At 36.2% G+C, this 23,883-nt stretch overlaps 1 protein-coding gene across 3 annotated transcripts in view; it reads left to right on the forward strand.

Annotated features, from left to right (window-relative positions):
* Window positions 1-23,883, forward strand: part of LOC149924451 (BMP and activin membrane-bound inhibitor homolog) — a 57,821-nt gene that overhangs the window by 12,796 nt on the left and 21,142 nt on the right. Inside the window, exon 1 of one of the 3 annotated variants that reach the window (XM_090162064.1) lies at window positions 23,697-23,742. The exons of the other annotated variants lie outside the window; for them this stretch is intronic. The gene's annotated coding sequence lies outside the window, so the exon portion shown is untranslated. Of the gene's footprint in view, window positions 1-23,696; window positions 23,743-23,883 lie in introns of those variants that run through there. 3 annotated transcript variants of the gene reach the window in all.

The raw sequence follows: 23,883 nt of genomic DNA on the forward strand, positions 1-23,883 counted from the left end.
CTTTCCGCTTTTTGCTCCCCGACAAACTCCCCCTTTCATCCCCTCCGTCATCCTGACCAAACATCCCGAGCCAACGTTCTTTCGCGCAAACCGCACCCGCAATCCCCCTTCGCCTTCATCAGCCGCTGAAATCGTCGATCATTCGCATCTTCGTCCTCTCCATCTTTCTTAATTCCGAGCTGGGAACGGGAGGCTCAGCGTCGTTTATGTCGGCGACATATCTCGCTTGACAGCGGGCCGAAAGTCACCCTTATTGTCGACCCATTTCGTTCGTATTTAATAGGAGGGGAGCAGCCGCTAATAGAATAACCTAGTGACAGGCGATGACGTCGATATTTTACCCTCCGAGCGGTATCCCCTCCAAGCCGCATTCTGTTTTAAGAAGGCACCAGCAATTATCCCCGTCTTTGCGAGGTTAAAGGTCGCGAGATGGATGACGTCCCCTCCCCCGTTCGTTTCCTTTTCGAGCACCCCCCTTGGACTCTTCAGGCGCTCGTGCGAGGGTAACCCTAAGGTCCTCCTTCCTCGAGGGTTTTTTTAGGGGGCCTTTCCCTCCGAAGGCGAACTTGACGTCTTGACACTAGACACGAGGCCCCGACGAATGGAATAACGTCTCGCTTCGGCTGCGCTCGCGCGGGAAAGAATCTGACGTTTGCTTTTGGCCAACGCAAACTCCGTTTCGCGGACTTGATCTTTTTGGGATCCATACATCTCCATCGCCGATTTCGTCAGCCGCGTTTTGATTTATTTCGCTTTTATATCGATAATTTAGTCAACTACTTAAGTCTTATGAATTTTCTTTATGGAAGAACAGATATTGTTCCTTTACGAAGTTTACCAATTTGGCTTCAGTTTGACGTGATTATTTTTATTAATTTGATTATTTTTTTATTGATTTGATTATTTTTATTATTTTATTAATATTATTATTTTTATTAATATGATTATTTTTATTATTTTATTAATATTATTATTTTTATTAATATGATTATTTTTATTATTTTATTAATATTATTATTTTTATTAATATGATTATTTTTATTAATTTGTTTATTTTTTATTAATTTTACTTTTTTATTAATTTGGTTCATATTTATTAATTTGGTTCTTTTTTATTAATTTGGTTCTTTTTTTTATGAATTTAAAATATTCTAAACCCATAATAAGTTATCATAGCTCAATTTTCTTTGGGGCTTCGAAAATATTTATAAAATAAGTTGAACTATGACATTAATTAAACGCTTGTTATAGCGTTATGAAAGAAAAATCTGAAACTATGTTCGAAATATTTGGAAACTCGATCCGTCGTGTTTTGCCGATTGAGAGTCGTCTGTCTTGTTTTAAATTCAATTCGTTACGCGTTTCAATTCGAACGTTTTTCTCTTCGCCTTTTTCTTTATTGAAGAGTTATCATTTTAACGTTATTTTTAACGCGGCGCATCGTCTGACGAAATTATAAAACAAACCGGATAGAAATCAATCTGATAAATGTTTGACTGTACTAAAATTATTACGGTACTGATTAGAGATTGGATGAAAGCTTGCAACCACGCTTTCCACTTTGAGTTGTAAGTTATCTCCCTGCTGGTTAGAGGGGTTTTCCCCCGAGCTTTTCGGTTTCCACTTTCCATAAACTTCCGGAGGTTAACGGTAATAGTTAGTGTAGGGAGCTGTTGGCTCGCGTGGCTTGAAGGGCTTGCCACCACCCTCCTACGCAATTTAACCCGATCACTAGTAATTGGGCTTCACAAGTCACTAGTGGACTTAGGCCTGTGTGCTTCCTTGGGTATTGGCTTAGCTGATTATTTATTTAGCTTAGCTAACATTACCAATGATGAACTCGAATTTGGTGGACGATATTTGAATCCGAATATTATAGAACAATGATCGTTTAACAAAGGAAATGCAGTAACAAAAACTGATAATTGTTTCAACTTTATGTCGAATATTTATTGAATTTTCATTTTGGTGCTTAAAAAGTGTTAGTTGTGTTTTTTGGTAATAAGTTTAATAAGTCTGATTTAAATCAAGTGATTTTAAAATAATTAATTTAAATCGCCTATTATACCAATGTCAATTCAGATCAAAATCAATTAAATTATATTTTTAATAATTAAATTTATTGAAGATATATTTAAATTGGTTTCCATTACCGCGCACTCAAATTATTACTGAATTTGTCGAGAAAAACAAGCATAAACCTTCACTAAATTAATAAAGTAAATATCAATAAAAATCAGATTTAAATGTTTAGAAAAATCCAAAAAAAATCACCAACCCTAAAACGAACGCCATCTGTTATGAATAAAAGCATTAAAATTGAACCTTTAATGGCTTCCCGACAAATGATTGTTTCCCGGTAAAAGCAAGTTGGGAATCGGTATTAACCTGTTGAACCCATAATCCCATAAATCGTTATTTTTATGGGTCCATGGCTATAATTGGAGGCGCGCATAAAAGCACTCTGCATTTACCTCCTTCCTGTATCTCACTTGAGCGATTCCTATTCACTCTTATCCGTTTTGAAAAGGGCTATTGTTGGAGAAAAACACGCTATCTACTTGACCCCTACATCCTAACGTCACCCGCCGTTAGAAATTACAGACGGGAATAAGGTACAGTTTGTTCTGAACATAACCACGAAGCAACGCGTAGTAAACTCGATAGAAACGCTTGCTATTTCTTAAAATGGCTTCATGTTCGTGTTTGCTCTTGCCCCTCCACCCCCCAATATCCCCCCTTCCCGGGTCAGTTTGAAAATGGACATCAGTCCTTTTGAGACCCGAGATAATATTTTATAAATAGACGGCGTAGTAGAACGGAGGAGCAGGGTAAAATCTACGTTGTACTCGCGCGTGGAGTGGTAACAGTTGGATGAAGCGAAACCTCGCCTCCTTCGGTGTTTGTTTAGTCAAGACGACGGGGGCTTTTGAAAGTCTCCATTTTATTGCCCAGGATTTTACGGAGGGGGGGGGGGGCTGCTTGTAGTATTTCCCGGTCATGCCCAGTCTATAAATACGCGGATGGATACACGCGGGGTCAAACCACCCATGTCGACAACTTTCCTACATGGGCGTATTGTACGTTTTTCTTTTCCATAAAAAGGCGAATTCGGTTTCTTTCTCGGGTATTATTATCTTGTTATTAGTTCTGCTAAATAGACAACCGTCAATATTTTTTTGAAAAATGGCCGAAACTGTGCCTCGGATGATGATAACAATTAACGGTTTGAGTTTTTTCAGATCGAGGAATATATTTTGGGTTTTTCAAGTTTATTTATAATTTTTAATTTTGTTATTATTTATTGGTGTTTTTAGTTTTCCGGAAAAAAAAATGGGGAAAATATTCCGCAAATCGGAAAAATACAAAATTGAAACATAAATTACTTTTTAAAGGTTTTTAATAGAAAATGTCTAATAACCGTAACATACTACAAAACAATAATAGTGTTACATTGTTAATCAGTTTAAACTAGTCTAGAGCTTTAGTTTTACTTTTAGAATCGAATGAAATTTTTTTTATTTTTTAACACTATTATTTATTAAAGACTTTTTTTATTACGTAAATATTTAATTTTATTACACCAATTATTTTGAAACTTTCGTAGCAATAACGAATTAATGCAAATTTCTAAATTGATTAAAAAGCTGATTAAATTGTATATTAATTTTAAGAAAATTCGATTAAATTGTATATGCTTTTTAAGAAAATTCGATTAAATTTCATATTCTTTTTAAGAAAATCAGATTAAATTGTATATTCTTTTTAAGAAAATCAGATTAAATTTTATATTCTTTTTAAGAAAATCCGATTAAATTGAATATTCTTTTTAAGAAAATTCGATTAAAGTGTATATTATTTTTAAGAAAATTCCATTAAAGTGTATATTGTTTTTAAGAAAATCCGGTTAAAGTCCAACCAATCGATTTATTTGAAAAAAATCGGATTATAATCAGTAAAATCGATCTCGTTTTAAGAAAAATCCGATTATAATCAACAAAACCGTTTTAATTTTAAGAAAAAATCCGATGGAAATCGAACCAATCGATTTCTCTTTCAGAAAAATCCGATTAAAATTGAACCAATGGATTTCTCTTTCAGAAAAATCCGATTAAAATTGAACCAATGGATTTATCTTTCAGAAAAATCCGAATGAAATCGAACCAATCAATTTATTTTTCAGAAAAATTCGATTGTAATCGCCAAAAAAATCGATATCTCTATAAGAAAAATCCTATATTAAATCGCAACGAATTAAGTACAAAATCAACAACTCTGTATAGAACGCGTTTCCATAAATATACTCCCCCCACCCATACACACACACTATTCTTCGATAATCGCCGCTAATAATTGTGTTTTTTTTATGCGGGGATGAGTTCATAAAAGCGCTTTATGCCCAAACGGAGAGTACAATCGGCAGCTTCTTTCGTCGTGGAAGCCACGTTGTCTGTAAGAACGTAAAATGAGAAAAGCAACCCTTAATTAAAAAGTTCCCCGGATCGCGAGCCAGCGCCCCCACATCTGTTCTTGTTTTCCCTGAAAAGCTCGCTTCTTATCTCCAGTTTTCCATCTTTTCCTCCTCGACCTTACCTACTCTCATCCGATAGCGGCGTCGAAGGAAAAGAGAGGGGTTCAGTCTGTTCGTGTCGGCGTGGGGCGGCGACTCCCGATGGTCCCGTTACGGATGTTGGGTCTCCGTTCCCGGGACGCGATAGGGTGGTATTTACCCATCCCCCGCCCACAAAAAATACCCTTCGCTGAGGAGATGGTTAGATTTCTGCCGTCACTCAGTCCCTCTTTATCCCTAGAACAACCTACAACCGGGGGTCCTGACTCGCTTCTTAGTAATGGGGCTGCCAGATCGTTCTTTTACGAGCCAAATTGGGCGATTTTTACAACAAAAAATTAAGGACAACGAATTAGTCTTACAGGGTTCGTACAGAATCTGTATATCCTGTAAAATGGAAAAAATGGCAGGGATATAAATATTTTCGTAGAAATTCTGGGATAAGTCAGGGATTTTAGTTAGTCAACCAAACCACACATTAACAAAGTATTTTTGACCTAAAATAATTTTAAAAAATGTCCAAAAATATAACCAAAAAGGTCAGGAAAATTGGCCAAAATTGGTCAGGGATAACCTGGAAAAGTCAGGGATTTTAGATCAGAAAATTTCGTACGAACCCTGTTTTGTGTACAATCGTTTTGAAAATTTTTAATTATAAAAAACTCGACCCAGTATTTTATCAAGAGTGATGTTTACAATGTGGTTTGCTACGAAGTTCATCGCGCAGATGGGGCGCGGAGTTAAAGGACCAATAAGCATTCTCTTTAGGGAACTTCACCAGCCACCCCTTATGAAAATTTCATTTATTAGGGCCCCTACGGAGGAATGTGGGGTGATTAAGGGTCCCCTAGGGTACGTTCAACAACTAGGAAACGGAGTCAACGGTGGCAGCGTTGGAGCGTTGCAAGTTGTTGAACGACTTTTAGAACTTCCGGTATTGACGTCACGATGCTCAACGGTTGAGGAAAAAACTCAACGCCTAGGGGAGACGTTGTAAGTACGTTGAGTGCGCTAAAAGGTCGTCTGCAGAAGCGTCTGATCAGTTTTGCCAACCTAACGCTACTCTTTTGTTAAACCGGGATTTTGAATGTAACTCATCCTCTATTTCATCGTCATTAACGAAAATTATAGAGGCAAGCTTCCTTTTCCTTTCCATGACTTTTGAATACGACGCCCAAAAAAATTCAACAATCCAACGCATCCCCCGTTCAACAAATAAATTCTCAACGCTGAAGCGTTGAATTTATTTTGCCGTTCAACAACTGATGACGTCACGATACCCACCGTTGAAGCGTTGAGTTTTTTTTAAGATTACGTTACCTAGTTGTTGAACGTACCCCTAAATTCCTATCGCGGAGGGGGGGGGGGTAGATCTTAGCTACGCCACTGGAGAGCCCGCGATGACATAATTTTCTTAGGGCCCTGAAATGACACGCACGGCCCTGCGTAATTTTATCTGTTAGAAAAAGGCCCGAATGATGAAACTTTCGATGTCAGAACGACAACCTAGTTTCGTATGCTTTTAGCGCTACGCCGTTGCTTACGTTATCATAAAGGACAGTGCGCGAAATTTAAATTTAGTTTGACAATTATGGCCACAAGGTTCTCTCGTATCCGAACGAATTGCTTTGCCTGTGCACAAAAAAATATGGCGTTCCAAACCTAAAATGTACTTAGGCAAGTAGAAAAACAATATTTAATTTAAACATTTTATGGAATATTTCTTTTTAATTTTATGAATTTATTGATTTACTAGATATCTTTTAATCTAATTTACGAATTATATAATCCAAAATTAAATTAAATATTAATTAAACGCAATTATTGTAATATTTTAAATTTATTGGGTATTCAATTGTTTTAGCGTTGGCTGCTACAAGGCTAATTGGGCGGTCTAGCGTCCTATAGTTGTCCTACCATTTAAATCTGGCAACTCTCTCTTCGTTGGAAGTTTTTAGACAAAAAGTGCAGCGGCTGGGGGGGGGGGGGGGGGGGGGGGGCTGGAAGAAGATTTCCGTCGTCCCGATTACAATCAATTGCTTTATCTCTCTTTTGGAGAGAGGTCTCGCGCGAGTCCCACGATGGCGCCCCGGTTCTTCCGCGCGAGCTCTTCACGCCGCGCCGCCCAGCGCCTGCCCGCCGCCGCCGCCTGCCAAAGTGGAGCCACTTTACCTCGAGACTCGGAAGCCGCGCCGAGAAGCCCCTCCGTCGGGGGTGCGAACGGACCAGGCGCGACGCTGTCCGACGCCGGCCGGTCTGAGCGCCACTGCCGCCGCTCGACTCCTCTCTGGCCGCCACTGGACCCTCGCCATGACTTATCCACCTCATCCGTCAACATATCCGCCTTTTACATTTTACGATACGACTCTTTTGGCGCTTCCTCCCCCCTAGCTTTTTTGCCATCCCCTTCAACCTATTTTTTTATTACGGAAGCTCAGAGGGGGGGGGGAGTCTTTTTCATAAGTGGAATATGGATTATTTCATGCCGGAATATATATGCCCCCCCCCCCGCGTGTAGGCTTTTGACGACACTGAGTCGGTTCTACGTAATCCCGAATAATAAGGCTGTCTACCAAAGGATTCGAAACAAATGGTTTATAGTATTTTTTCTCATTTACTTAGATATATCCAGGGTGACCACAGTAATTTTACTCTAGATTTCACAAATTCTATGATTATCATTTATTTTCATGAAAGTTCGGCTATTTTTTTCAACATTGCGATGGACTTATATTTCTATAGGTCGGGTACGGTTAATCATTGGCCATGTTTAAATTGATTTTTTTCGGAAAAAAATGTAAACAAAGAAATTTACCGGTTAATATTTCGGAAAATGAATAAAAAACATGTATTATTCGTAAAATTTGAGCTTTTTATCGAAAAAAACGTCGTTTTCCGATTAATTTTACAAATTTATCAAAAAATTAATCGGATAATACAGAAATATAAATTACTTGATCAAAACATTTTACGAATAATTTTGAGAGCTTTATATATTGAATAAAAGTTAACCATCCCCGACCTCTATATATTTCAGTAAAAAGGTTATTTAAATTTATTATTTTTTGGTAAAAGTAAAATATAACGTAAATATTCCTTCAAAGGAATTAAAAATATTCTGTGGTCACCCTGTATATCTTTCGATAAATCTTTTTGAAATGCTAGTTTATTTGCTAATATGCTAAAACTAATTAATAGGATTTTTCTACTACAGACTCGCTGTTTCATTAGGGATATATTGTATATTGGTTCTTATTCTCTGTACTTCTAAAATATGTCTTCTAAACATTATCCATGGTTACCTATAGTTTCCGTGGTAACGATTAGGGATGCACCGATATATCGGCCTATTTTCCTAATATCGGTATCGGCCAATATCGGCTTAAGCGAAGCCGATATTGGCCGATACCTGTATTAGAAATATATTTTCAGAAAACATTTAAAAATAAGAAAATTTTCGATTAAGTAATGATAATATTTGATTCGATTGGCCGCGCCACGTACGCCAGACTTCAGAAGCTAGATCATATCTTTTTTAACAGGGCGCTAAAAGTGTAAACAAATAAGAAACAACGATAATGGATTAATGATAAAAAATATGAATCACGTAAAATGAAAAGAAACATATTCGGAAATGCTCTTTCAAACTTTTTTCATGAAAGATTATAATAAAATGGTATGACAGTGCACTAAACCGTCTTTTACTGTTATGATAGATAACTTTGTTAATAGAAAGATCCATATTTATTACTGATCACCGAATTTACCTTTATTCATAAAATGCGTAATTTATTTGACCCGCACTCTTGATAATAGAAATTTCCCTTTGCTAAGTTGTATCAAATACTTCTTATCCACTAAGTCGCTAAATTATAAGGATGACCTTATAGACCTCGCCGTTTCGTTATAGTTGGCATTTTAAGTACCCAAGAGAGAGAGAAGGAGATAAGGGAGGGGTATGTATCCTCTCCTTTTTGAAGTATCTTTTTAATGGGAATACACTCTGGCTTTTTTAAGCGCTCTGTTTTCGGGCCTCAGCGGAGAACCTCGCGAAAGAGATAAAATCGAAAGACTGTTTTTCATCAGAGTGTCTTTTGGGGGTAATCGGAGTCCCGGCGACACTGCCTTCCCTGACAACAACTTCGCCAAAATCTGAGTCAGTCCTTATTAGATAACGATTAAAATTTCTTACTATTCTTCATTGCTGGCGCTATGGCTTTTAGTGTTTTTCCGGGTACGGAATTTCAACTAACGCGTTCTTTAAACTCGAGAGACTTATTCAATCTATATTAGTTCACCTTTCTTCGTGGTAGACATGGATGGCTGATCGAGGGGGCGGGCATTTGGCCAAATCCCGTACAAAATTTCGAAAAAAAATCCACAAATCCAAAATCCAAGAATTTTGCTCCCATAGACTTTGTATGACAAATCCACAATAAAAAATCCTGCATTTTTAAAAAATCCAAAATCCCGTACACAAAACAGGCAAATGCCGACCCCTCGTGGCTGATTTAAATCAGTTTGATTTACATAAACTTGTTTTAGAAATCGTAGATTTAACACCGGGTTGGTGATTTTTATATTTTTTTAAATCTATTTTTTTTTTAAATCGGATTTTTATTGATTTTCATTGTTTTTTTATTTTATTGATTTTCATTGTTTTTTATTTTATTGATTTTAATTTTGTTTTTATTCCTTTAATTTGGTTTTTTACTTAATTCGTTTTGTTTGTTTTTCATTTCATTCATTTTAATTGTTTTTTCTTCGTTAATTATAATTGTTCTTTTAATTTATTGATTATTTTAACGTTTGTGTATCTTTTTTTGATACAATTTAAAGATTTATTATGAAAAGTAATTTCTAACACTATTTTAAGTGATATTTTATGTAAAATCTAAACCAAACTTAAACTTGGTAAATATTTGTCATACATTGTTTAATCTTGGAGGAGGTTTAATTTAAAAACACATTTCACAGTTTTTGGGTAATTTGAAATTGCAGGGTGACCAGACTTCCTATATTTTCACCTATTTTCCTACAATTTCATAGTCTTTTCAAAATGATAGAACTTTTTTGAACGTATCATAAAACATCTAGTGTAAACACTGCTACTTTCGAACAAAATCTAATTGCTATTAGATTAAAGGCCGACTACATAAATCTTCGGTTTACTCTGTCTTTCACTGGAAGTAGGCTGACTGCATGGCACACGTGTATTGCAGTAAGCCTACTTCCAGTGAAAGAGAGAGTAAACCGAAGATTTATGTAGTCGGCCTTTAAGAAATTTGGTAGAACTTCGGACATTTAAAAACAGTTATACTATTAGTCCCTTGCGACCATACATGATCAATTTGAGATAGTTTAATTAAAACTGAAGCAATTGAAATCAGGGCGAGATTAAACGAATGTATTGTTACCCCCTCCCTCCCGACCAACGACGTCGACGGGAGGGGGGGAGAGGTCGGGGTGGACAATAAATGAAATTATGGGTATTCGCGTGAGGAGGGTTGGTTTTGGGGCATTGTTTTGCTGTAGACATTTCGCCTCCACTCGACATGGCCATATATAAATCAGAAAGTGGAGTGAGAAGAATGGTCTTCGACCCCCCCGGCCGACGATGACGAAGGGGCTTAGCCTCTTTTAGCGCCGTAAAAAGCTAAAAGAGGCGACGAGGGGAAGGGGACAATCTAAAGCGCACTTTTGGGTCCTCTCTACTCGGATAGATGGCGCCAGTCGCATTTCTACCCGCCCCTTTTCAGATATAGTTCACACTGCCCATTAACCACGCTTCTCATCTACTTAACTCGCATATTGGACTCTCTAGTTTTTATTGTAATCTGTATCTCTTGATAGATTCGAAATTTGCGACGTTGGATTTTTTTAGCGTAATATATTTTCTTTTAAATTTAGTATTAATTCGTTCAATGCCAATTTATTTCTACTATCTTATTTCAATTATTATTAAACTTTAAATAAAAACGCTTTATTAATCAGCTAGACTAATAACCAGGATATCACCCACATGTCAGGGAATTTTGTAGAAGTAGCACTATTGCTTACAAATTACGATCCTACAAGTTCCTCCGAAGACACCTATCTAGGCCCAAGTCATCGAGCCACTTTGCCCAAGTCATCGAGCCACTTTTAATGCCTTAAACAGGTGACCGGGTTACAATGCGTAGGAGGGTGGTGGTAAGCCCTTCATGCCACGTGAGCCAACAGCTCCCTACACTCACTATTACCTTTAACACTCTAACCAACGGGGAGATAACTTTAAATCTCAACGCGGGATTTTTTCCGAGGTTTCATCCGGTGCCACACAAGCTGGGATCGAACCCGGATCCTCTTCTGGGAGGCGAGAGTGCTAACTACTACGCCATCCCAGTAGTAAGCAGTACCATTAGACATTGTGACGTCACAGAACGTCACACGCGGATTTTCCCTATAGATAAAAAAAATTTCTCCCAAAATGGCGGCCATGCCCAAAGCTACGGAGTGCTACTACTCGATTGCTACAAAGTAGTTGTCGAAGGTCACGTTGCAAACTTCATACACGCGCACTAACACTTGCTTGGGTGATATTTATTAAAGCTCTACTGTATGATTAACATTTGACAAATATAGACGACAATGCGAGTGTCAACGACGTGGATTGGCCGTGATAAAGCGTCCGCTTATTTCCGGTTCCTGGAAGCGGTCTTCCGGATCGGAAATTAATTTTTTTCTGTCCGTGTTTATTTATTGCGCGTTGTTTCTTATTTTAGTTTTTTGGTGTAATAAAATTGAATGTAAACGGAGCTTGGTTATCTCGAGAGAAACGCGTCTGTGTGTACCGAAAGTCGGGCGACACGCTGACGACAGCGAGTCGCCGCCACTAGGGGGCATCCCAGACGATTCCGGGACTTAAAAACCCCCTATTAAAAAACGTTTGCGCGCTTTTCGGCTTTAATAACGAGAAAAAAATGCCTCTTCCTCCCCCCCGTCCCCCTTTTAAAAACGCTTCGTATAACTTCGTGTAAACGAAAAAATGTCGTCCTCCAGAACATTCTTTTTTGGAAGGGGGTTGGACATAACGCGATGCTGAGTCATTTTTATTGTGACGTCACTGTTAATTTAATTTTATTTTTTTGCGAATCTATACTTGTTCATAACGTTTTGATCTCGTGGCTTGATAAGATGTATCGTTTTATTTCGTTTTATAACGTCACTATTGTTACTGGTTCTAAAAATTATTTTTACTTTGAAATGTTATGCTAAATAAGACCGTCATGGTCTGGATATTTTATTTTGCTCCAAAACGTTACCATGGTTACTGGTTCTAAAAATTGTTTTCACTTTGAAATTTCACGATTTAATAAGAGAGTTATGAGCTGGAGATTATATTTTGTTCCAAAACGTTACCATGGTTACTGGTTCTAAAAATTGTTTTCACTTTGAAATTTCACGATTTAATAAGAGAGTTATGAGCTGGAGATTATATTTTGTTCCAAACCGTTACCATGGTTACTGGTTCTAAAAATTGTTTTCACTTTGAAATTTCACGATTTAATAAGAGAGTTATGAGCTGGAGATTATATTTTGTTCCAAAACGTTACCATGGTTACTGGTTCTAAAAATTGTTTTCACTTTGAAATTTCACGATTTAATAAGAGCGTCATGGGCTGGAGATTATATTTTTTTCAAAACGTTACCATGGTTACTGTTTCTAAAAATTGTTTTTAGTTCGGAATATTTCGCGATTTAATAAGACCGTCATGGGCTAGATATTTTATTTTGATAAATTTTTTTAACATGGTTACTGGTTCTATAAATTGTTTTTAGTTTGAAATATTTCGTGATTTAATAAGACCGTCATGGGCTGGATTTTATTTTTGTCCAAGATGTAACCATGGTTACTGGTTCTAAAAATTGTTTTTACTTAGCAATATTTCGGTCATTGCGGGATATATAACTTGTTGCAGATGTTCCCAATTGAAAACGCAATAATAATATAAAATCGGTGGCTAAAATATTAAAAAGAGTAAAAGAAAAGATTTGCACGGGCCAGAATTTAACTTGGGCGTTTCGATTTGATTAATGATGAAGTAATTTTTTTGCTCTTGAGAAACCATTAATTTCTATACTCTCTCCCGGTCCACCACTCAATGAGCTTTTCCCTTTCCCCGCCACTAGGACAAAAATCTCGCTTAAACCACCCAATGAAACGTCGTTAATAACTTATCGTCCTTAGCTTCTTAACCAGCTCTTTCTAGCTTTCTAGGCACATTTAAACTAAAGTGGACCACTATAAAGAACCGTAAACTGATGAAAAAATTATAACATTTCAGCGTGATTCTTATTTATTTTAAAGAAATTATATTAAGCCCTTTTAAATAAACGGTTAGATGGTGAATAATTTATCGACATAGTTTTTAGTATTATACATATTTCTGGCAATTTAATAACTGATTTGGAAAAATATATTACTTTTAAAAAGTTGGTTTAGAAAAATATCTTACTTTTAAAAAGTTGGCTTAACGAACTTTCTTCTAAAAGAAGCATTGGCTTAACGAACTTTCTTCTAAAAGAAGCATTGACTTAACGAACTTTCTTCTAAAAGAAGCATTGGCTTAACGAACTTTCTTCTAAAAGAAGCCTTGGCTTAACGAAGTTTCTTCTAAAAGAAGCCTTGGCTTAACGAAGTTTCTTCTAAAAGAAGCATTGGCTTAAAAAACTTTCTTCTAAAAGAAGCATTGGCTTAAAAAAACTTTCTTCTAAAAGAAGCTTTGGCTTCAAAAACTTTCTTCTAAAAGAAGCATTGGCTTAACGAAGTTTCTTCTAAAAGAAGTATTGGCTTAACGAACTTCCATTTAAATAAAGCGTTGGCTTAGTGATCTTTCATATAAGTTGGTTTAATATTTTTTTTCAATTAAAGCATTGGTTTAGTGAAATTTACTGCGGTCTTCTTAACGTTTCATTGTTATATTTAATACTTAATAATCGCAATAATCATTTATTGAACATTTATTTGAACAAAAATAAAATATCGTGCATGATAAAACAAAATAATGACGATTGAAATACAAGGTTGTTGGAAAATTAACAACCGTTCCTAAAACCATTTCCGAATGTCTTCTTGACAAAAACTAAAATTGTTATATTTTATTATAATAAATTAAATAATTCTTAATGCCAACCAAGTGACGATTAGAAGTTGAAATTAATAATAAATTCTTCGCCTCCTACGCGCGTTTAATGCGCCTAACCCCAGCTGCAGTTCTAAGAGACGCCTGTACCGCAACGGCGCCTGAATATCGCGATACGTGGGTTCACTGATATTATTTTAATATCGCAATTATGAAAAAAGATGAACGTCTGCCCGCGAGTATCGTGAGGGGGAGGGAGAGCGCTTAAATCAATTACCGAAAGATAAGAAGTTTAATCGTTCATTGCCACTCCCTGACTTATACTAACCCCCGCCTTCGTGAGCTACTAAACCAGACGTTCGCCGGAATGAGGAGATGCCAGACCCATGATAATTATCGTACCATTCGATAATTTTGAGCCAATTTTTTAGTCGTACGATAATTTTCACTGAGTTCTATCATAAGTCTATAATATTGTTCCATAAGTTTGTCACTTTGGGGAATATTTTACTGAGAGCTAGTAACGGAGTTACGTCATCACAAGAACAAAATCTCCCCCTAGCGAGGCGCTGTCAAATACTACGTGTGACGCGGGAGCAAGCGGACGCAAAACGGCGACGAAGACCGTAATGCAGTCTGTCTTGTGAACAGCTCTCAGTAAAACATTTGCATGTGAAGAATTGGAAGTGTCACACTTATGGTACTATATAATACGTTATTTTTGATATTTCGGAATGAGTGCACCTTGGATGAATAATAAAAGCTAACGCTTAGCTTTTATTATTAATCCAAGAGTGCACCATAATGTACGATAATTTTCAAATTTAACCGGTTAAAATTATAACTGTTAATATTAGTTTTTCAAAAACTACTAACCATAAATAAATACCTTCTTGTCCTTGATAGTAGTATAATTCGCCTTTTTCATATTTTAGAAACTAAAAAGCTGAACTAAACGTAGAACAATAGGCAATACTATAAAGCAAATTTGGTCTTAACCAACTTGTTAAAATGGGAAAACAAAATCACGTGACTAATATATCACAGCCAACTTCGGTTCGGTAACTCCTGTTCATAGTTGGCCGTGCGAGGGTAAATAAAAAAATATGCCTTCCAGATACTGCAGACAGCTAATTAACTTCCACCTTTCTATTACCAGATGTTTTTAATAATAATAATAATTAGATAATTTAGAGGAATCGATCAAAATTTAAACCGCCAATAACAAAATAAAATGAATAATAGTTCATATTTCTTAGGATAGATGGCGCTCCACCAAGTCACATGACTACCATCTTTTCAGCCCCCTTAGACTTCATAGTTTCATCTATTCAGTAATAATATTTGCTAGTTGTCATACTCATCGTTATTATGTTACTTATGATACAATTTCGATCAAATTTAAAGCCAATATTTGGGCAAAGTGTAAAAATTACCCAACGGTAATGACGTTTTATAATAATAATAATAATAATCAGCTAGGCTAATACCCAAGGCACCACCTTATGCCTAAGTCATCAAGCGACTTTTGAAGCCTTGGTATAATTGATTTTGAGCATCTGGCAACGCTGCTTCGTTTATCTAAAGTAGACGACGCCGGCGGAAAAAAAAAGATTAAACAATGCGAGGGTATCCGGTATTGTGTGACATAATGGTGGCGCCAACCCTATTCTTTCACAAAAAAAAGCATTTTATCGGAAAGCGTTATAAAGGGAGGGGTTATTTTATTACAATTCCGTAATCGTAGATGTTCACTCCCAATCGGAAATACTGAAAGGAATCTTTTAAACCTGTTATAACTTACCGGAATTATTTTTTTGACAATTTTTTTAAATATACATTTAACTCGCGATCATATTTTATATTTCATTTGGCGTACGACCTTTAATGCCTTTTGAGTCCTAACACGTAAAGTTTTATCACCTGTAAGCGTTACGTGCTGTCCAAATTTAGCCGCGGTGGCAAAATGTTTTCTTTTTGCTTTTCAAATTAGGATGGAATGGATTTGTGGGGGGGTATAATCCTTACAGCTTCTCTGCGGCGCAAACTGTACGTTCTTAGGCGATTTTTCATTTCAGCCAAGGTCTACGAATTAAATAATAGTGCGCGAATTATTTTTCCAGGCTTCTCCGGCGACGATTTGCTCCAGGCAAGTCCGGTTTTTTTTTTACCGCTTCATCCCGCTTCGGTTACGTTTTTCCCCTCCGGGCATTAAATATCGTCATTGGAGAGGGTACGCTATTAGAATTGTTCCTAGTGTCGATGTGGTCGTCGTTGGAGGATATAGTCTGATTCGCGGTCTTTAATCCCTTTCTTCAGTGCATATAGAAATGTTAAAAGTATAAAAATCTTACACCTTTGCTGAGGTTTTATTCTGAGGGTTAAGCAAATATTGGAATTTGATCATTTTGCTAATATTGAAATTTGATGATTTTGCTAATATTCCAATCTGATAATTTTGCTAATAATGGAATCTGATGATTTTGCTAATATTGGAATCTAATAATTTTGCTAATATTGGAATCTAATAATTTTGCTAATATTGGAATCTGATAATTTTGCTAATATTCCAATCTGATGATTTTGCTAATATTGGAATCTGATAATTTTACTAATATTGGAATCTGATAATTTTACTAATATTGTCTAATATTCCAATCTGATTATTTTTCTAATATTCCAATCGGATGATTTTTTATAATATTCCAATCTGAAGATTTTTTCTAATATTCCAATCTAATGAATTTCTCAAATGTTCGATTCTGATGAATTTTTCCAAGTGTGTGTAACTTTCATCGCTGTCTCGTCGGTCTTGTTTGGTTTTTATATTAAATGGATGTCCGCGTATTTTTCGCAATCCACGTGTGTAACAATCGCGAAGGCATTCCTTTATAATAATATCAGGAGCGCTATTTCAACGGCGTTTCTTTCTTTCGGGACGATGTTTCGCCGCTTCGGAATTGCGCTGTAAGTCACGCCGCCAATCCGGCCGCGTCTGTCCGTCTGTCTGTCTTCTCTTTCTTACGAGCGCTATTTGCACGAGGTGGCCTCATCGCGGCGAAACAGAAATAATGACTGTAGCACGAAGAACCCATTTTGAAGGAAAGCTTTTTTTGAAGCTTATGAAAGCTTTCTTTTGGCCACAAATTACAAAAATTTTCGAAATTTACAATAGCCTTAGTTTTCCCCCAAATTGACGCGAGTACTATATTTCGGAGGCCACAGTTTTGGTGATGAGGTTTTTTCAAGTTCAAATTAAACGCGCAATATTTTTTTCTTAATGTTACAGGGTTGCCACACGTCAGGGAATAGTCAGGGAATTTAAAAATGGGTCTAAGAAGTCAGGGAAGGGACAGGGAATTTTAAGAATTTGTAAAAAGTCAGGGAATTCCATTTTATCATGACACTTTTTTAAGTTAATGTTAGTCTAGATCTATGACAAATTCTATGATTATCATTTATTTCCATGAAAGTTTTACTAATTTTTTTAAACGTTGCACTAACACTTGTGTACTGAAATGTAGGTTGATTTCAATTTATAAACTTCTGATAAAAGCAAAATATATAGCTAAAATTGTCTAATTTCGGTTTTATAAAGTCAGGGAAAATCTCTGAAAATGGTCAGGGAATACAGGGAATTTGAATCTGAAAACATTGTGGCAACCCTGTGTTAAGTTCACTAAACATTACAATATTTATTACCATAAGTGTATAATATTAGGTTAACGGTAATAGTGAGTGTAGGGAGCTGTTGGCTCGCCCTCCTACGCATTGTAACCTGGCCACCTGAATTAATGGCTTTAAAAGTCGCTTGGTGACTTAGGCCTAAGGGTAGTGCCTTAGGTATTAGCCTAGCTGATTATTATTATTATTTAGTTAATAAAAATGGTTTGGCCGCGTTTAGACAGATGGCACTACTTTTACAATTATAATTTCCGTAACGGTAGCACTTGGTTTCGTCGACTTTCTGTTATTGAAATTAAAAAAAAACTATTTCGTATTTCTCGAGAAATCTTAAACATAAATGTGACACTTCCTATTCTTTACATGCAAAAGTTTTACTGAGAGCTTGTTAAAGTTTTAATGAGAGCTGTTCACAAAACAGACTGCTCCGGCGTCACACTTAGCCTTTGACAGCGCCTTGCTGGGGGGAGTAAAATATTCCCTAAAGTGATAGACTTATGTTATTACGTAAGTAATTTAACGTTGAGATGCGCAATACGCTAATTTACTTCAAGTTTATCAATATGCAACATAGCTTTATCCTTGGGTATCAGCCTAGCTGATTATTTTTTAATTTAATTTGTTTTTATTATTATTCCTTTTTACGAGATATATTATATACAGGCCCGACAAGGGAAGGGGGAAGTCGGTACAAATTACCTGGACCCGTGCAGCCTCATTGCCAATCGCGTACATTGGAACGCATAAAAAATTGACCTGCCACAGGGGCCCCTTTTCTTATCTTGCACTGGGGCCGAATTTTCCTAGCTACGCCACTGGTTAAATAATAATTATTATTATTTCCGTAATTAAACGATTTTTATTATTACTCCACTTTACAATATATATTAATTACTTCTGATATTACTAATTTGTGCAAATACTTGGTATATTTCTTCCTGGTGACAAACTCGTTATCGCGTCGTCTGAGAATGTCACAATTCCTCGGGCGAATGAGCACCATTTTTCGGTGTATAAAAAATAAAATAAAAAACCCCGAATTGTTTTTTGGTCTTCTTAGCGGCTGCGTGCGCGACCTCGTCTCTACAATTAGGAGGCCCCGTGCAAGGGGCCCTTCCCCAAAATTGCCCTTCATTTTTAGCCCCCCCCCTCACTTTTTATTCTCCTTATCATTAAGGAAAAGACGTTCGGCTCCTTACTATTTACCCAACCGGTTTGTTCCCTTTTTGGCTGTTTCTTTTATATGGCGAAGACTTCGTTGATAAATCATAAGTCCGTCCAAGAATGTATTTATTTATAATGTGGGGAGATGAATGTGTTAAGGCGATCGAATTTACTCCCGGCACGAGAGGGGGGGGGGAGAAATACGTCAGTTTTAAGTAACCAATGAAGTACCGGTCTGATTTGATTTTGTTTAGGGGGAGGGGCTTACTATTAGAGCGGTAGGGGAATTGAACGTTGAAAATGAACCAGGTTCACACCGAGGGGTAAGACAGTCTCGGATAATCTGTACACCGAGTTCGTGCATTTAGCACTGTTAAAGGTACATATTTTCAATAGTTCGTGAGTTCCATTTAGCACTGTCAAAGGTACGGCAGTGTCCACCGAGTTCGCAGAGTGTCTTACCCCTCGGTTCACACATTCCCCTAAAGTCGCTTCCTTTTCGATAACTATAGTTTTCAAAACCAGCGTAAGAAATCGCTTCGTGTTTGTTCGGGAAGCAACTCGGTCAAGTCGGTTCTCTTAATATCGCTTTCAAAACGACAAGTCGGGGAAGTAAAATTGCTAGTATTTTCAAAGATAGTGGGAATCAAATTCTAAATAATGTCCAATAATATTACAGTATGTATAGTAAACATGATTAACTAATTGTTTTGGGATACATTTTAGTATTTTCAAAATTCTGGTCATAATTTTAAATGATGTTAAGCTTTTGCTATAAGTTAACACAGAGTGAAGCGATTTCGCACGTGTAAACCAAGAATTATCGTTGGCGGTCAAATCCGGCATGCAAACCGACCTAAACTGGGTTTTAAGCTCTGCTGTGACTGTGGCCATAGTCTCAACATTTCATTCTTTCAGAGTAGATATAAATATTCTTGGTTCAACCTTTCAAAAATAAAATACAAAAGTTTTGTGGCCTTTTGTGGCCTGTAGAAATATTAAAACCTTTTTGTACCTAGAAAACTATTAACAAAGATCTTTCCATACTCTTCGAAGCAAAAACCAAATATTTTGCCCAAAAATTTGTATCTTTAGGTTACCTTCAAAATGTTGCTTGTGAACGTATTTCATTCGTATTCTATCGATGTTTAGGGCATAGTTTATTTTATAATAAGGATTCGGTAAACATTTTTATTCTTAATTTTGATACACGTATTTTTTATTTTTTTTATTATACATTTCGATACACACAATTTTAAACATTTTTTTATTATACATTTCGATACACACATTTTTAAACATTTTTTATTCTCGATTTCGATAAACACATTCTTAAACATTTTTATTCTCGATTTCGATAAAAACATTTAAAAAAAAATTATTCTCGATTTCGATAAACATATTTTTAAACATTTTGTATTCTCGATTTCGATAAACATATTTTTAAACATTTTGTATTCTCGATTTCGATACATATTATTAAAGCCATCTGATGGAGATATATAATTTGTTTGAGAATTATTTCCAGACGTTGCCAAATCACCTTTTCGTTGAATAGCAGCCTCCTCGGTTATACACGATAAGAAAATGTTCGGGTACGGCTCTCTTTTAAGCCACGTTCACACTTACCTCTAAAATCGCTTCGTTTCGATGCCTTGTTTTCAAAACCAGCGTGAGAAATCGCTTCGTGTTGGCAGCAGGGCCGCGTCCGTAATAATTTAGTAATTTTACAAAATTCCAATTAGTTTATTTTTTATTCTTACTTTCATTCGAATTTGTGTGACTTGTGTCTATTTTTCCTTCAGCCTTATCGAAGATAGTATAGTTTTTGGTACACCGTGGCACCAGGGTACATGAAGACATAGTTTTTGGTGGCACGTAGATATAGAAAGTCTAAGGGGGGGGGGGGGTTATAACACAACCAGATGAAATCGCGAGCGCGAAATTTTTCGTTAGCAAAAACGCATATTTAAAGTACTGGCTAGACTCGGGACAGGTGACAATGACATTTTCGCACGTGTATCAAACGAAGTTTTTTAATACATTTGCAAGAAAATGATAATATTAATGATTATTAATATATTTCATATATTAAAATATTTTACTGTGCTGCGTTGCGGATATTTCAAATTTCAATTCATATTTACGTCTTACGGTTTATTTCTTAATGTTGCGCTCGAGTCCTAAGGGGGGATTTGAACCCCCTAACCCCCCCCCTTTATATACGTCCTTGAGGGTACATGGAGACATAGTTTTTGGTGGCACCAGGGTACATGAAGACAAAATGACACGATTTAGTATTGTTTAAACTTCCTTTTTATTGTCATGTACCCTGGCTCATCTGAAATGTAAAAAAAGTGTTGAAATTCTTAAGAAACCGTTCTTGTATGATCCGTTTGCTGTAGAACTGAAGTCGGCTCGCTTAAAAACGCTTTCAAATCGACAAGATAGGGAAGTAAAATTGTTCGTATTATCAAAAATAACGCGACTGAAATTCGAAATTACGTCAAATAATATCACTGTATGTATAGCAAGGACGTATATAAGGGGGGGGGTTAGGGGGTTCAACCCCCCCCCCCCCCCTTTAGGACTCGATTCCCTTCTTACGAAAGGAGCGCAACATTAAGAAATAAACAGTAAGAGGTAAAAATGAATTAAAATATCCGCAACGCAGCACAGTAAAATATATTAATATATTAAATTCTTTGTTTTATTATCATTTTCTCGCAAATGTATTAAAAAAACTTCGTTTGATACACGTGCGGAAATGTCATTGTCATTCGTCCCGAGTCCAGCCACTACTTTAAATATGCGTTATTGCTAACGAAAAATTTCGCGCTCGCTGCACTCGCGATTTCATCTGGTTGTGTTATAACCCCCCCCCCCCTTAGACCTTTTATATCTACGTGCTTGATGTATAGTAAACGTGATTACAGGGTTGCCACGGTACCTGGAAAACCTGGAATTCCTGGAAAAGTCAGGGAATTCAATATGGGTCTAAAAATCAGGGAAAAGTCAGGGAATTTCCAAAATTAGTCTTAAAATCAGGGAAATGTCAGGGAATTTAATTTGGTTGAAAATAGGAAACCTTTACTAAAATTTTGGGTAAACAAATACAAAATTTAGCCACAAAATAAGTCAGGGAATATCTCCGGAGATAGTCAGGGAAAACCTGGAAAAGTCAGGGAATTCGAATGAGAAAAAACTGTGGCAACCCTGGATTAACTATAATTGTTTTGGGATACATTTTCGTAGTTTAATGAAGCGATTTCGAAAAAATATAAATCGCTCCGAACAGAATTTATAACCAATATAACTATCGAGTGTGGCCTGGGCTTTATTATATCGCGTTGCCGGCTCCCGTCCCAGAGTTCAACGTGGCATCAGTGTGATTATAGTGCGCTGGTCGTGGCGAAGAAGAACTTTGGCCCGCTGATGGATGACGGTGCTCTGTGCTCAATTTACTGGGCTGTTTTTTTAGCTTTTGTTCCGTTATCTACCTTTCCGCGTTAGCAACCAAGACTCTCCGTTCTGTTTGGTAAACAGCAATTATACGCCGCGCTAAACTCTTATGCTTATACACTCCTGACTCTCCTCCGCGCCTAGCGCAGAAAATATCGCTGATTATAGAGAGAGAGCCTATAACGTTGTACCAGAAGTATATAATATCTTTTTGAAAATATAAGTTTTCATCTCGCCCATGAAAGTGAAATGTCCCTTCGCGGGGCTTGTGGTAGTTTTAATAACATTTTTTACATTTTTTTTGCTTCTCAATTTCCATAAACATTACTTAATTTTGATAACTATATTTGATAAAAAATTATTTTTGATTTCAATTAACATATTTTTTAAACATTTTTTTCCGAATATTGTAGAAACTTATTTATCGAGGTCCAGGAAAAAGTCAGGAAATTTAAACTATAACCGGAAGAGTCACCTACACTAAAATAAATCTGAATTAATAAGACTATAATAAGGTTCTAATATGACAAATTTTTGCCTTAAAAAAGGTCAGGGTAAATTAATAAAAGTGGTCAACCCTTTTTTTTTGTATTTTTAATTTTGATAAACAATTTTTTAAACATCTTTTAAAAATGTAGTAGGTATTTTTAATTTTGAGAAAAACATTTTTTATTGTTAATTAATAATTTACGCTGCTTAGTAATATTTATTTAGAAAATGTATTTTCAGTGTGAAATAGTTTTAAAATATTCGCGTTTCAAGCGAATAACTTTAATAAAATAACCTGGAAAATCGGGAAATTTTTCCCTAAAGATAACAAATTTACATCAATAAATTATTCCTATTTAAGATTTTCATTTATTACTTCTCCAGTATATAATAATATGAAACCAATCTAGATTAAATGCCAATCCAGAATATTTGTTAAGTTAGCGATAACATGGAGAATTACACTAGGTATTTCTTTATCTTCAAACATTGGGTACTCTTGCACCAGGAAAAAATCAGGGAAATATCAATAGAAAAGCTGTTGGTTTGAAACTTTACTTTTATCGTAAGAAATCATATATACTTCTGCTTGTACGTACAGTAAACATTTTGCAAGTACTAAATATAGACCTAACTAGAAAAGTTACAAAACAAATGTGTATATTTAACAGTAAGAAAGAAACAGGACGAATATATTTTGGATGAAAACGTCGACTAAAAATATTTAATATACTCTTAAAAGCGGCCGTCTAATTACGGCTAATTGTTTACGATTAAGCAATGTATCGTATATTACCAGGAAACGCAACATCAACATTAGATCTAAACTTAGAACCGTTGAAATTTTCTGTGTAAAATAAAATTACATTCTTATAATCTATTCTTAGAAAATAACGAAATGGTTCTTGGTAGGTTCTAGAAAATCTACATTTCCATCATTTCCTCGACGGAGGGAGGAGCGTATAATAATTATAATATCTCGGTGGGTAATTAGCGCACCTGGAGGAGGCGTTGATCATTTTTGGCTCCGTCTCTGTCTGCCCCCTTTTGTACCGGGAAAGGTTTTTGAGATGGGGGCAGTGATGGGCGCGATCGCCTCATTTTAGAGCGGTTCGGAGTCAGAAATCAGAATGAGCTGTGTTTAGATATTAATGAGTGAGATGCTCGGGAATCGATATGTGAGACGGTTTAAATAAGCGAAAGAGGGGAGTAATGCTCCTTCGGTCTGAAAGTGAGCGTGCTTTAGAGGTGAGTAATAGATTGAGCTAAGAGAAGAGCTGAGCTGAGCGAAAGATAATTATAGCAAAAACCCGTTTTTTTTCATAAATGAAAATATTAATATTAATAATAATAATAAACCCAAGGCACCAACATAGGCCTAATTCCACT

This window comes from Leiobunum rupestre, chromosome 10 (genome assembly GCF_980474605.1).
Source record: "Leiobunum rupestre chromosome 10, qqLeiRupe1.1.hap1, whole genome shotgun sequence".
Classification (NCBI taxonomy): domain Eukaryota; kingdom Metazoa; phylum Arthropoda; class Arachnida; order Opiliones; family Sclerosomatidae; genus Leiobunum; species Leiobunum rupestre.